This window comes from Camarhynchus parvulus, chromosome 17, assembly GCF_901933205.1.
Source record: "Camarhynchus parvulus chromosome 17, STF_HiC, whole genome shotgun sequence".
Lineage (NCBI taxonomy): Eukaryota > Metazoa > Chordata > Aves > Passeriformes > Thraupidae > Camarhynchus > Camarhynchus parvulus.
The window spans coordinates 1,407,553-1,420,403 of NC_044587.1; the positions used below are offsets into that span (position 1 = coordinate 1,407,553).

Genomic DNA, 12,851 nt, shown 5'->3' on the forward strand with positions numbered 1-12,851 from the left:
TCTGAGAAAGCAGCATAAATGATTGCAAGCACTTTTGCAAAAAGAAAACAAAACCCTAACACATGACTGCCTTTCAAGGCCAGCATGACAAACCTTCTGCAAAGAAAAAAATTGGAGAAGATCACACTATACTTGCTTAGGAATCATTTTGCCTTTACAGGATCTGAATAGGAATATTCATGCTGTCTTCTAATAATAATGGAATTACAAAGTGAGAAAAGAGCAATTTGCAAGATCGGGCTCACTCACAAATTGCAGGAACAGGTCACAATGGATAATCTGCTCTCAGTCCTTTCCAAGTTTCAGACTTCTGCAGACACAAAATAGAAGATCCAATAAATTGTTTATGAATTTAAAAAAAAAATATAATCCCATCCTAGGTACTTCTACTCTTCCCCTTTAAATTTTCCACAGAGCACGGTTTTTGTAGCTGCCAGCTCTGTGACCTTGCTGGAAGTGGCCAAGCCAGAGATCAATTAGTGAGCACAGAGGAGAGGAGCAGCTTTGCCTGCGTTGTGCTGTCCCTTGGGAGGAGGGCAGATCGTTATCCAGCAGGAGTGCTAACACAGGTTGGGACCAACTGCAAGATGCACAATGCAGCAAAACCAAAAGGAAGCGGCAGAATCTCTTTTTTCCTTTGGCTTTCGCATTTTACATTTCCCTATAATTCAGAAATACTTTAATTTTGCACATAACAAAACCTTGTTACACTAAACAATATCTACAACAAACACACTGTGCTGGCTTCAAACACAAATTATGAAGCAAGCTCTCTAAACCCTAAGGAAATCCCCACTATCTCCCATTCCACAGCCAGGATGACCTAAAGCACAGCAGAATTTAGAGATTTTAGTGCTACATTCTACAAACCACAGTGAGAGAAGGCTAAAAGCCCCAGCACCTGAGCTTCCAGGTTTCTAGTGAAGGGCCCCAGCTGCTGAATGCCTTCAGAACACAACTGGGGGCTTTCCACTAAGGACACAACTGCTGCCTGCCATACAGCTGTGCTCTCAGGACTGCAGGAACCCCAGCTCTTTAGCATTTAAATGAGTACATAAATATTTCACATAAAACTTAGCCTAAAATAAGCCACCTAAAATAAGCTGGTTTACAGCATTACTACAGTCTGTCTGCTTGCCTTAATTTGCAGGCAACTATAATGCTGCTTGTGAGACACACTATTCCTTAAGTCCTCCACAAAAAACCCTGAGAGATCAATAGTTCTTAAATAAGTAATTAGAACAGCTGAAATAATTTAGGTCATCAAAGAACAAGCAGGATAAATAAGAAGTTATAGCGCTGTGGACACTTGCATGTAATAGAATTTTTACATTTATTTGAGTTAACTGATAGAAAGGCTGAATACCAGAGCATGAGGCAGAACTGCTGCACAGCATCTGTAACAGGAAGGCCAAATAGGATAGCACTACATGCATATATTAAAATTATTTGGCATATTAATTAAAATAAAAAGAACAACCAGGATACAAGATACACCAGCAGCGCTCAACTTCCCACTCTCAACACAAGTAAACTTAGATCATCACGGGGAAGTACATGTAAAATATACTCTCCCCAAAATACAGGTACATTTCTGTTCAAATGCCTAATCTGACCATTTTGGACTTGCACTGGAGTGAGAAAACCCTGGGAGATCCTTTACTGTAAATGCTCATCACAAGGATAACTATTTGTCCAAACATTTGGGCTGTCCACCCTCTTTACAGCCTGGGCTCAATTCTCCCTTTGAGAGAAATGTGATACACTTCAAAACTGATAGTCAGCATTGCAGTCTCCATACCTCCTACGACACAGGCATCCAAATCTTTCTCAGTGTTTCAGCAGACACACAGCTCATTTGCTAGTCACAGCTCCCTGACATCTCCAGCTACTGAATATCCACATTTAGATAACATTTGGCATATCAAAGTTGATGAAATTTTGAGGTACATGCCTAAAGTCTGGAATATGACTTGTATCTGTTGCAGATCTGTTTTCCATTTATCACATTATGTGACAAAACCAGTCAGCACAGCAGCAGCTTCATGGGTACATGGAGTGAAGAGTCTCAAATATGGAAAGGTTACTTCTAGTTTGTGCAGTGTGAGGGGACAGCACATCATCAGAGAGGAGACAAAGCAGCCTGCAAAGAGTCCTTGGTGCTGGTCAACACCCATTTGTCACCTGCAGGCTTCAGCATGCTGGACCTGCTCCGTTTGCTCTGGAGCCTCAGCCACTTGGAGATAACCAACATGAGGCTGACAATCTGCTCTGAGCCATGTCCTGTGCTGGGTTTGGGTATTGGTGCCTTCAGGAAACACCCACACCAGCTTCAGCAAGGTCAGTGCTTTACCCCAAGGGTACAGCCTGGGAGCAGTTTCCAAATGCCATTGAATTCTGGCTCTAGTATCACAACATTTTTGATGAAGTTATAACACTACTTCATTAGAACCAAAATTCTCATTATAGCAAGATTTTTTAGACCATATTTCTGACCACAGTTCAAAGTGAGACAATTACAATTATTCCTAAGAGTACCTCAGTCTGCTGATGAAAAATTAATCTTGGTAAAGCTTTTTTTTTTCCTTTAAATTATTATGACTGTGCTGCCAGCTGCACTCAAACAAACTCTGATTCAAGTTCTAGGCTTCAGGGTCATGGATAGATACTCAGCTACCGCTTCCACCAAAAAAATACTAATTTCCAAGACAGAAACAGATACAGGAAGGAGAAAACATGAAGCTAAAAAACCAAAGAGGGAAGAAACCAAACCCACTGAAAACAAAAAATTTTTGTACCAGAAACAGATTGAAAACAGAAAGGAAATTAGCATTTAGGAATGAAAAAGCCTATTCACTGTTGATGTTGAATACAACACCCGGGGAGACAGAAGCTGGGTTTATTTTTGATAGCAGCATAAACATTAAAGATAAGCCAACAGCATTTAGAAAATATGGGTGCAGTACAAAGGCTCATGTGATCAGAGCTGTTTTGCTTTTAATCTTGACCTAGGAAACCTCTTGTATGACAGAGCCTCTTTTCAGTGGAGTCAGTCCTGCCTAGCTGCTCTGACTATTAGTGATAAAAAGGCCACCCAAGTTGTTTCTGCTTTGGAATGATGGCAGGTTTTCAATCTTAAACTTCAAAGGAAAAGGAAAAAACCTACCCTAATATATCTGTCTAAGGACCTGCACCAAACTCCTGTCATGCCTTATCTGGTCCAATCACACTCTCCCCTAAAACAACAATCCTTGCAACTGTATCTCTGTTTTTCTAGAAAGGATGTACATATACCCCCAAATATTTATCTATTGGCCACTGATATAAATGAAAATACTTATCTCATATTGATATGAGATAAACACATATCATGTCCTACCCACAAATAGAAAAGGCAGCTGATTTCCAGATTGGTTCAGCATGTCTACAAGCCCAGTAGCCCAGAAGTGCAAACCACATAAACCACAGTCATTATGAAGGCTCAGTGATCACAGAATCACATCTCAAATGTGTATTACAAAGTATCAAGACTGAAAATTGTGAAGCTCTGTGAAATTCAGTCCTGCTTTGGATGTCTGTTCACATGGTCCAGGTATTTCTAGAGAGCAGAGTTACAGACCAGTGCTCAGTCCTTGCAACTTCACACCCTTCAATTGCAGTGTGCAACTTGTTACACACGATACTGCCAACCCCACAGGCTCAGTGACAACAGGACCCTAGAACCTTCTTTCTGCCCCTTTTCCCTCACAGCCCATACAGCAGAGATACCCTGCAACCAGCTGCAGCCTCCATTCCCATGGGCACAACAGGCACATGCACCTTCATTCACACCAAAATGCTGAAGTGCAGAGGAAGTACCAACGCCCCATGTTGGTATGTCATGTTACACCATGTTACAGATCAGGAGAATTCACATGACCATTTAGGACATCACCTTAATTAGAAACTGTAATTAAATGCCCACTGAAGGTTGGTAGTATCACTTGCTTCCAGGCCTTCTTATTTCACGAGGAATGCTCTGTTGGGTCAGATCAATTCTCCCGTGGAGTCTGGTACTGTCCCTCAAAGCTGTGTTTACTGCTATGAGTTTTGTCATGGCCACCAGAAGAAAAGTTTTACACATTCAGCAGTTGCCAGATGGGGTGAGAACACAGCCAGAGCACTGAGGGCAGCACAGTCTCCACAACAACTGAGCTGTCAGGAATGCCGAGCTGCGCTGCCCTCTGTCCTAAACAGCACCTATAGAAACAAGATTAAAGCACTCGTGTTTACAAATGTTCCAGGAAGCTGCTGGCCTGCAGGTGAGCACAGCCACTGCCTTGGGCTGGCTCTGGCCAAAGCAGGTGAGTGTGGGATGGTGTGACAGGGCCACAGCCCAGGGGCTGGCAGGGGAGCACTGCTTCACTCAAGAGCTGGTTTGAGGAACACTCTGTACCGCAACTCCACAAAGCTGAGACATTCAAACAAGAAAGTGAAATCAGAAATTAACAACTAGAGCAGCACATATTGAGACATGCACTCTTTTTTTTAACCTAGACCTTTGTTGGTTTTAATAATTGATATAAAGTAACAGATGACTCACTAATTGCACTTCTAAATTGTAACCCAACCTGGAATCAATCACACATGGCATAACTTCTGTTCTTATTTGAGGCTAAATCCACCACAGTGCCTTCAGTAGCCGCTCTAATAATTGCATTAGTCATAACCTGAAAGTATTTCCCATTTCCTTAGTTCCAGTTTTGCTTGCTCTTCAAGGTGATCCTCATCACTATTGCTTAAAAGATCTCTGAAAGGTTACCCTGCAGAGCCTGCTCTGGGACTTGAGGAGCCCTGTGCAACATTTTGTGGTGTGACTCCTCCTCCCCCAGTGTCTAATTTTCCTCCAGTACCATTTTATCTCCTTTGCTCTAGCTCAAAGTCAGAGAATTCAGGGTTGCAACAGATAGTAGCAAGCACTGTGTAAAACTTGGTGAAGAGTTAGGTACACAAATGACTGCCAGCATAAATCATATCATCTTTTGTTTTGTAGCACAAATTCTCAGTTTTTAAGTATCCTCTACACTGGACACTTACCTGCTTGATTCTCTTCCTTCCATGCCTGAGATACACTTTAAAATAAAAATGAATACAGATCTTGTAAGGATTTTTCAAAATAAAACTCTTTGCTGTATCAATCTTATGAGGCTAATTTCCCATGTAAAGACAGCTTTTTCTATGAAGATTTTTAAAAGACATGCACACAAAGTTATTTTTTGCAATTCAAATTCTGTCCTCAGCTATCTTTGCACAAACCCCATTAACTTTAGTGTATGTCTAAAGGCAGAATTTGAAACCCATAAAGAACTGGGTCACTGGACAATAGTAGGTCTCAAACAGAGATTTCTGAGTTATAACAGAAAGAAAGAAATCCCTCTTCCCTCGGGCACTACAGGAGCATTCCCATTTGTCTGTAAACAATACCAAACACTTGAAATCTGACAGGCTGCATTTCATCCTTGCTCACTTAGGGGTTTCCCCTGTCCTGTAGCTAATGGCCACTTAGTGCTCAGTGCAGCATTTGGGGCAGAACTGCAGCCCCCAGAGCCCATCCCTGGTGCACAGGCCCTGGCCTGCCTCTCTCCAACCTTCACACTGGCACCAGCCAGCAACGCCTTGCAGAGGGCCCCTCGTTTGTCTGAGGGTGCAGGTGACATTCAAGCACACATGACAATGCCTTAATTATTTCTATGGAAAAATCTGTAGGAAACACATTATTTCCATTGTAGTTACATATTTTAAAGAATAATTCTTTCTATGCCAGTATTTTGTCCCAAGAAAGAGCATAATTATTGTTAATTACTTCAACTTTCACCAAGGTAACTCTTAATTCCATGTTGCCTTTGGTACAATTCAATCCCTGTCTTTTATTGACTATACTTAGAGCTATGAATTCAATTTTCTTTCTTTTCATTCCATGAAGCCTAAAGACAGATGTTAACTTTTTTCCAAGCCTCAGATGTTCTTTTCCTTGTTAAATGTATATCCTTGTACTGCAGCGCCAAAGCTCTTCCAATCCCCTGTATTCTAAATTAATCCATCAATCCCCTTTCCTCTGTGTTTTTGCCCTTGGCAAATCATTAGCCCAAGGGAGAACTCAACAGAAAAATTCAAGATTTCACTCAGACCATAGCTGAAAACATCTTTCTTGCACCTCTGCAATAACTTCACTACCTGAGGTGCCATCTCTTGCAGATTTTCCCCTCCTCACTACATTTCCAGCTGCACTGCACAGCCACTCATTTCACAGCTGCCCCTTCCCATCCCACCATCCACCCAGCAGCCTTTCTCCTCGCCGTATTTATGCTGTGTCTCTATTTGATGCAATCAATTTCAAATAAAACTGTTCTTATGTTAAGTCCTTGGACCAGTCCTTGATTTCCAGCTATTATTTTCTGCCTCTTTTCAAGGCCCACACTAATATTTTAAGGTCACACAGGAGATTTGGCTAAATTCATTCATCGCTTTGAAATCTCTCGATTCAAGACATGAAAGCAGTAACTGAGATTCTTCATATTTGTTTCTCCTTTCAATCCTCAAACATGACAAGATAAAAGTCTATTACAAAGGCAGAGCAATGTCTGACTGTTCAGAATCAGGGTGACATTTCAGCCACAGTCTTGCAAAGGAGTACACAAAATGTAAGTCTAATTGGAACAAGGTGGACCTCTCCCTGCACGGAAAGTTATTAACGCACACGTGCTTTCCACTTCCACTCTAATGCTGAAATCACTCTTTTGAATGAAAGTTACTGTTTCACTTTAGCACCACAAATCTCCTGATCCTACAATCTTTGGCCAAAGTTCCCTCGGGGGCTGCTTCAGCACAGCACGTTGTGTACTGATTATTTTGGAATAGAGCTCCCCAGTCTTTCATCTTCACAGCCTGTATAAAATCAGTTTTGAAAAGTATAAAAAGTGATATTGAATATGATTGCCATGCACACGTATGCTAGAAGCTGAGTTCAAAAAGGCACTTAACCTAGAAAATCTGGCAGAAATTCTGAAGCACTCAAGTGACTATATTGGCCATTTGAGTGTTGAAGCACACAGAATGCTGAAGGATTTTGAAGTTCTATAACTGTTCTACGTAACACACATACAAAGAACATAGAAAATCCATCGGACTCAACTCTCTCCTCATATCTAAAGGTTCTGCTGGTCAGGGCTGCTCTGGAGCGCGATGATCATCAGCTCTGGGAGCTCTCTCCACCTCCACTGCAGGGCCCATGTGCTCTAGAACAGCCACCTGTCTGGGATTGGGAAGAACTATTGCAGGGAGCTGAAAACTAACTTAAACCCATTTGTCTTGATCTCTAGAAGAGAGATGGAAATCATTGACCACCACACTGCTTGTGCAGCCCAACCTGCCCAAACACAACACGAAAGTGCCTTGATTTGTCCTCAGTCACTGAGGATGCCACAAGGAGCTCAATTCCTCACATGGAAACCCTATTCCTCAACTCAGTTTGGGCACCTGCTCTTTGTGCACTGCTTTGGATTTGGCAGCGGGATGTTAAACCCTCCAAGGTCGGGCGCTGCGTGAGGGGCCGAGGCCCCGCCGCACCCCTGCCCGGCCCCCTCACCTCAGCGCTGCCCTCGGGCCCGCCCGGCGCCCCCCTCAGCCGGCGGGGCCGGGGCTGCCGGAGCTATTCCCGCTCGCGGCCGGGGTCGCTGTAGAGCCGGTGCCGCCGCATTAGCGGTGCCCGCCTCGGAGCCCCGAGCGCGGCCGGGGCCGGGCCGGCCCTGCCCTCACACACCTGCCCAGCCCGTGCCCTCAGCGCTGCGCACTCTGCGCCCGGCACGCTCGCGCCTACGCCGTTAGCGCGGCGGGAGCCCTCAGGTGCGGCGCCCGCGCTGACGACATTACGGAGAGTCCGTAACACACACCGACCTCTCGGAGGGGCTCTACGCAAGCGGCGTTTCCAGGTGCGGCTCAACCGCTCCCGCACCGCGCGGCCACGGAGCGCTCCGAGCGGCAGCGCCGCTCCCCAGGCGGCGGGCGGGACCGCGCGGGCTGCGCGGGGAGCAGCGGCCGCAGGTGGGGAGCCGGGCGGGCCGAGCCGCCCTACGCCGATTCCGTAAGGCTGCGCCGGCCTGCAGGAAACGGCCGGGTCCGCGGCGCTACGGAGCCGGCGCAGGGCGGCGCGGCGCCCCGTACGCAGTTGGCGTAGGGCGCTCTCAGGTGCAGGGAAGGGGCGGGCGCGCGTTGCCCGGCAGCCGCAGCCTATGGGGGCGCGGGGCGCGGTCACGTGCGCAGCCCCGCTCGGCGCTGCGGAGCCGGAGGAGCCGGACGGGGCCGCGGAGCCGGGACGGGGCCGCGGGGCAGCGCCGGGGCCGGCGCCGAGCGGGGTGAGGCTGGGCGGGCGGCGGGGAGGGGTCGGGGTGGCGGGCGGCCCGTTCCCGGGGCACCGCTCCTCCCACTGCACCGGGCACTGCGGGCAGGAGGCAAGGGCAGGACACGGCGCGGGGGCGGCGCGGGGCGGGGGCGCTGCTGCGCGCGCGGAGGGGCGCGGTGGGGCGGGGGGCTCCGCGGGGCCGCGGGCGGGGGCGGCGGGGAGGGGTGCGGGGCTCGGCGGCGCCGTGCGCGAGGGCCGCCCCTCCGCCGGCCGCGTTACCTGCTCGTGGGGCGCGCACCTGTCCGCGGGGCGCGTTACCTGTCGGCGGGGCGCGCAGGTGCGGCGGGGCCGGGGCGCAGCCGGGCCGCTGCTCGCGGTGTCCCCGGGCGGTCCCGGCCAGGTGCGCGCTGGGCGGCTCCCGCCGGGCTCGGGGCTCGGCCCGAAGTTCGCTCCGGCGCGGTCGGTGCAGCGCCCTCCGCGCCCCGGCCCCGCGGGGCAGCCGAGTCCCGCCGGGCCCCGGGCAGGCTCCTGGCTCCGAGCACACTCATCAGTGCTACGGTCCACGGTTTGTTTGGGTTTTTCCTCCTCTTCCATTCTGTATTTGCTTTGCACTGGATTTTGTAATCATTAACCCGCTATCCCTTCTGGAGGTGAGAGCGTGGAAGGGATAACCGGAGAGTCACATGCCTGCCACTGAGTAGAGCAAAACTTGAGTTTTGAGTCAAAGTGGAAATATGCATTATCTGCCTAAATGTCTTATTATTTATTTACGTGGCTCTGAAAATGCTGCCTTGTGATTTACAGAAAGAAGGGAGTGAGCATTCCAAGCAGCTCCTGTACAGGGTATGGCAGAAGAGAAAATTTGTAATGTAGGGGGTCCTAGATACATTAGAATTAATTATTTTCTGTATCCATGTCCTCTAGTTTGTTAACAGTTTTTAAAAGTTTTATTGTACTTTGTCGTGACCACTCAGAAAGGCTAAATGTGGTTAAAGCAAAGACAGACTTAATTGGGCATTATTGTGCAGAATATCACATATTTCAGATGTCCCATTCCAAAAAATGTTTATGAGACTGTAAGTTAATTAAAATAGCTGGGCTGTTTAATTTAAATTAAAATACTTGTGTTCTAGCAAACATTTGAAGCCTGGCCTTCTAGGGTGAAGACAGAAAATTAAAATAATTTCCTCCATTCATGCAGAATACTTTAACATCTTTAAAAAGAATGGAGAAGAAAGGACTATTTGCAAACTTGGTCTAGCCTTCTTTGATTTTTAAAGACATGGTAACCATTTTTTGAGACTTATAGGAAGCAGCCGCGGTGGCCGAGAGGAAGGAAGGAAGGAGTATGGAGCAGTGCTGGCTACTTGGAGGGGAGGCCTTAGAACAAAACTTTTGGAATGGGAAGTGAGGAAGGCCTGGCAGTGTCTCTGGAGAGGTTGCACTGCTGTACACCTGTGTTTGCTCAAGGTCATTGTTCTCTCTCTGAAAAGCAGAAGTGTTTTCCAAGAATTGAAGGAGCCCACCTCTTCCATGGAAGGTGTGCATGCTGGGCTGTGGTTATTTCCTGCCAATGTAGAGAGGAAGGAGAAATCTGTGTCAGCAGACTGCAGCTGGCTGTAGCTTCTACTAAATTCCTGGTCATTTTCAGGAAGTTAGACTTGTCTCTGGAAATTCTTGGGATGTATAACTTTCTTCTGTCTGGAGCCTTCCAACCATTTTCCTTTTGCTTCATGTTGTGTAGAACGCAGGGAGAGATGTGGAGAAGAGAGGGTAGGATTGCTAACAGTGAGGGTTTAATGTTTTCAGTGCCCTGTTCCTCAGAATCTCATCATTGATGGTGCCAGTCTGGTGCTGCTTTGGCATGTGTAGTTCAAAGAGAATCTTTAGTCTTGCAGGTTTGGTTAGTCCTGGTTTTATAAAGGGCTTTCTTTGCATGGGCTGTTCATCCAGACTCGTTGTTTCTGCTGAACTATTGGCAGCATTTTTCATCTCTGCACAAAGAAGATGCTGATAAAGTGCCAGTTCTAGCTCTGTGTGGTTGACAGGCTTTAAATACGAGGTGGAAATGGACTAGGACTTGATTTCTTGGGGAACTGGAGAAAGACTAGGACTTGGTTTGGAAATGGACTAGGACTTGATTTCTTGGGGAACTGGAGAAAGACTAGGACTTGGTTTGGAAATGGACTAGGACTTGATTTCTTGGGGAACTGGAGAAAGATTCTACATAGAAATACCTGTGTGTTGGGGGCTGGGGGAGCCCCAGGGGTAACTGGTGTCAATGTTGCTGAGGAAGTGACCAAACGCAGCTCTGTGGCTTGCCCGAGAAGGAATTTCAGACACAGCCGGTTTCAAAACAAAGGCTCAGGAGTAAATGAGAAGACAGTAAGCAGTTGGAAAGGTACAACAGAAGATGGCATAAGGCAAGCCATGACAGACCTAAAGATGGGAGAAGTAGTTTAAACTGTGTGGATATGTGGGTTTTGGTGACTTTTTTTTTCTGCCTTGTACGCAGTTTTTCCATGGATGTTCATTCAGAATGCAATGGTTAAGGTTGCAGAGCTCTCTTCTTTTGAAGCCCCTCTGTTAATGTTCCTCAAAAGCCTGTGGGTGGACTGAGATTTTTTTTTTTTTGAACTGTGAAATCTTGTTTGGAAATTAAAAAAAAGTAAAAAAAAAGTAGTCTAAGAAGCTGCTTCATGTTGTGAAAAACCTCACTGTAGAATCATAAAAGCTGCAGTTTTTCCACGTTGCTTTGTAGCCTGGCATGTAAATAGAGCTCTTTGAAGAGCATATCCATGGCTGGAAAGGAGGAGTGGGAAAGGATCTGACTGGTTAACAAGCTTCTGAGTGTGTGAAAAGCCACCGTGAACATGCTTGGTGAAGTGTCTGTTAAAGCATAGAACTCTGTCCTGGGGTGAGGGACATACACGTGGAGTGGCCAATGTGCCCAAGTATCACTATGGAAAGAGCAGAACACTTTGTGTATTTACAGACTGGGCTGGGTGAGGGGATGCTCAGGGCTGGTGGAGGGAGGTGCTGGGATGATCAGATCTGAGGGAGATGCTGGGGGGTGAGGATGCACAGGGTCAGTCTGCACCTCTCTGGGCTCACCTCCAGCTCCTGATGAGTTCAGGTTTATGGTGTCTCTCACCATGCCAACAGCAGACTTGAGCATTTTGGGGTCTGTGCCTTACCTTGTACTGTGCTAGAGAGCGAGGACTTTTCTGAATGGCCACATGAGGAGCATTTGGCTGGTGTGGTGTCCTGGATTTGCTGTAGCCCAGCAGTATTGGAAAGTGAAGATTGCTTTGCTGCTGAATATGCTGCAGTGAGGAAATCAAAAGGAAAATTCCTGTTTAAAGCAATATGAAAAAACTGTTAAGAGATTTAAAGAACAGAAAAATACAAACCCTTTTGTAGAAACCATAGTTTGACTATGTTTGTTGTGATTGTGGTGTGATTTGACAAACAGAAACTTTGTACTTGATATTTTTGGAAGGAGAAGCCTTACCTGAAAAGCATTGCTGGTATCTTTTGTTAAAAGCAGTAATTTATATAAGCTGCAAGGCCAAAGACAGTGTTTTTTCCAGTTGTACTTCTGAAATTCTTGGCAGTTGTGTAGTTTTTCCTTCTTACGTGCAAGTTTTTCACTGAGCACGGATGACAGAGAACAGTGTCACAGTTCGTGTCAGTGTCAGCTCACAGAGGGACAGTGTTCCTATTTAGCTTCTTTGAAAACCTCAATTCATGTCCCTTAACAAAAAACCTGCAGAGCAATTCTTACGAATGATATGAGCCAGTAAACATCTTGCACTCTGGTTTTTTTAGACTTTATTTAGTAGCTAAATTACCTTATGTTTCTGTCCTCTTACTCTGGTCATCATGGAATAGGAGGGGACAGAGTTCTTGGAGCCCAGCCCACGTTGGTCTGTTGTGTTGTGCTCCTAGCTCTGCTGTGCAATGCACATCCTGACCTCTCTATAATTTCCTGTGTGGTGTCAGAATGTGGATGAGGTGCTGGCTATAGGGGAAGTCCCAGAACAAAATCAGGGTATGTCATTTGTTCTGCTGGTTGTGAAGCACAGCCCTGGGCTGCTCTGTCCCTCCTTTGCTGCTGAACTCAAGAACTGTGGGACTAACCCAAGGCTGGGTTTGGTGTGCAGCTGAGCCAGGCTGTTTCTCTGGGCCACTTGCACATCTGCTCATTGGCTTCTCCAGTAATAAAGAACAGGGATTAGTTACCAAACCCCATGCCCTTGTGGTCTTCTGTCGTTGATTTTTCTGTAACTATGCAAAACTTTGTAACTCTTCTGTAGTAAAATATTGTCATAACTTCTTGGTAACTTAAAGGTGTAAGTGGATGTTAAAGAGGAATAATCTTATGAAATCCATTTTAGGGATCTTTTGGATTGTGGAAACTTGAGTGATCCTGCCACATGTGTTGATTTGCATTAGTTCCCTTATGTTGTGG

The 12,851-nt window shown here is 46.4% G+C and overlaps 2 protein-coding genes across 7 annotated transcripts in view; one reads left to right on the forward strand and one right to left on the reverse strand.

The window, feature by feature from the left end:
• The window catches only part of CRB2 (crumbs cell polarity complex component 2), a 54,898-nt gene extending 46,841 nt beyond the window's left edge, over nucleotides 1-8,057 (reverse strand). Inside the window, exon 1 of the mRNA XM_030961190.1 lies at nucleotides 7,933-8,057. The gene's annotated coding sequence lies outside the window, so the exon portion shown is untranslated. The remainder of the gene's footprint in view (nucleotides 1-7,932) is intronic.
• Nucleotides 7,754-12,851, forward strand: part of STRBP (spermatid perinuclear RNA binding protein) — a 59,430-nt gene continuing 54,332 nt past the window's right edge. For 4 of the 6 annotated variants that reach the window (XR_004061214.1, XM_030961196.1, XM_030961197.1 and 1 more), the window contains exon 1: nucleotides 8,334-8,390. The gene's annotated coding sequence lies outside the window, so the exon portion shown is untranslated. Of the gene's footprint in view, nucleotides 7,968-8,333; nucleotides 8,391-8,866; nucleotides 8,943-12,851 lie in introns of those variants that run through there. The other 2 variants (XM_030961193.1, XM_030961194.1) reach the window with 2 other exon arrangements.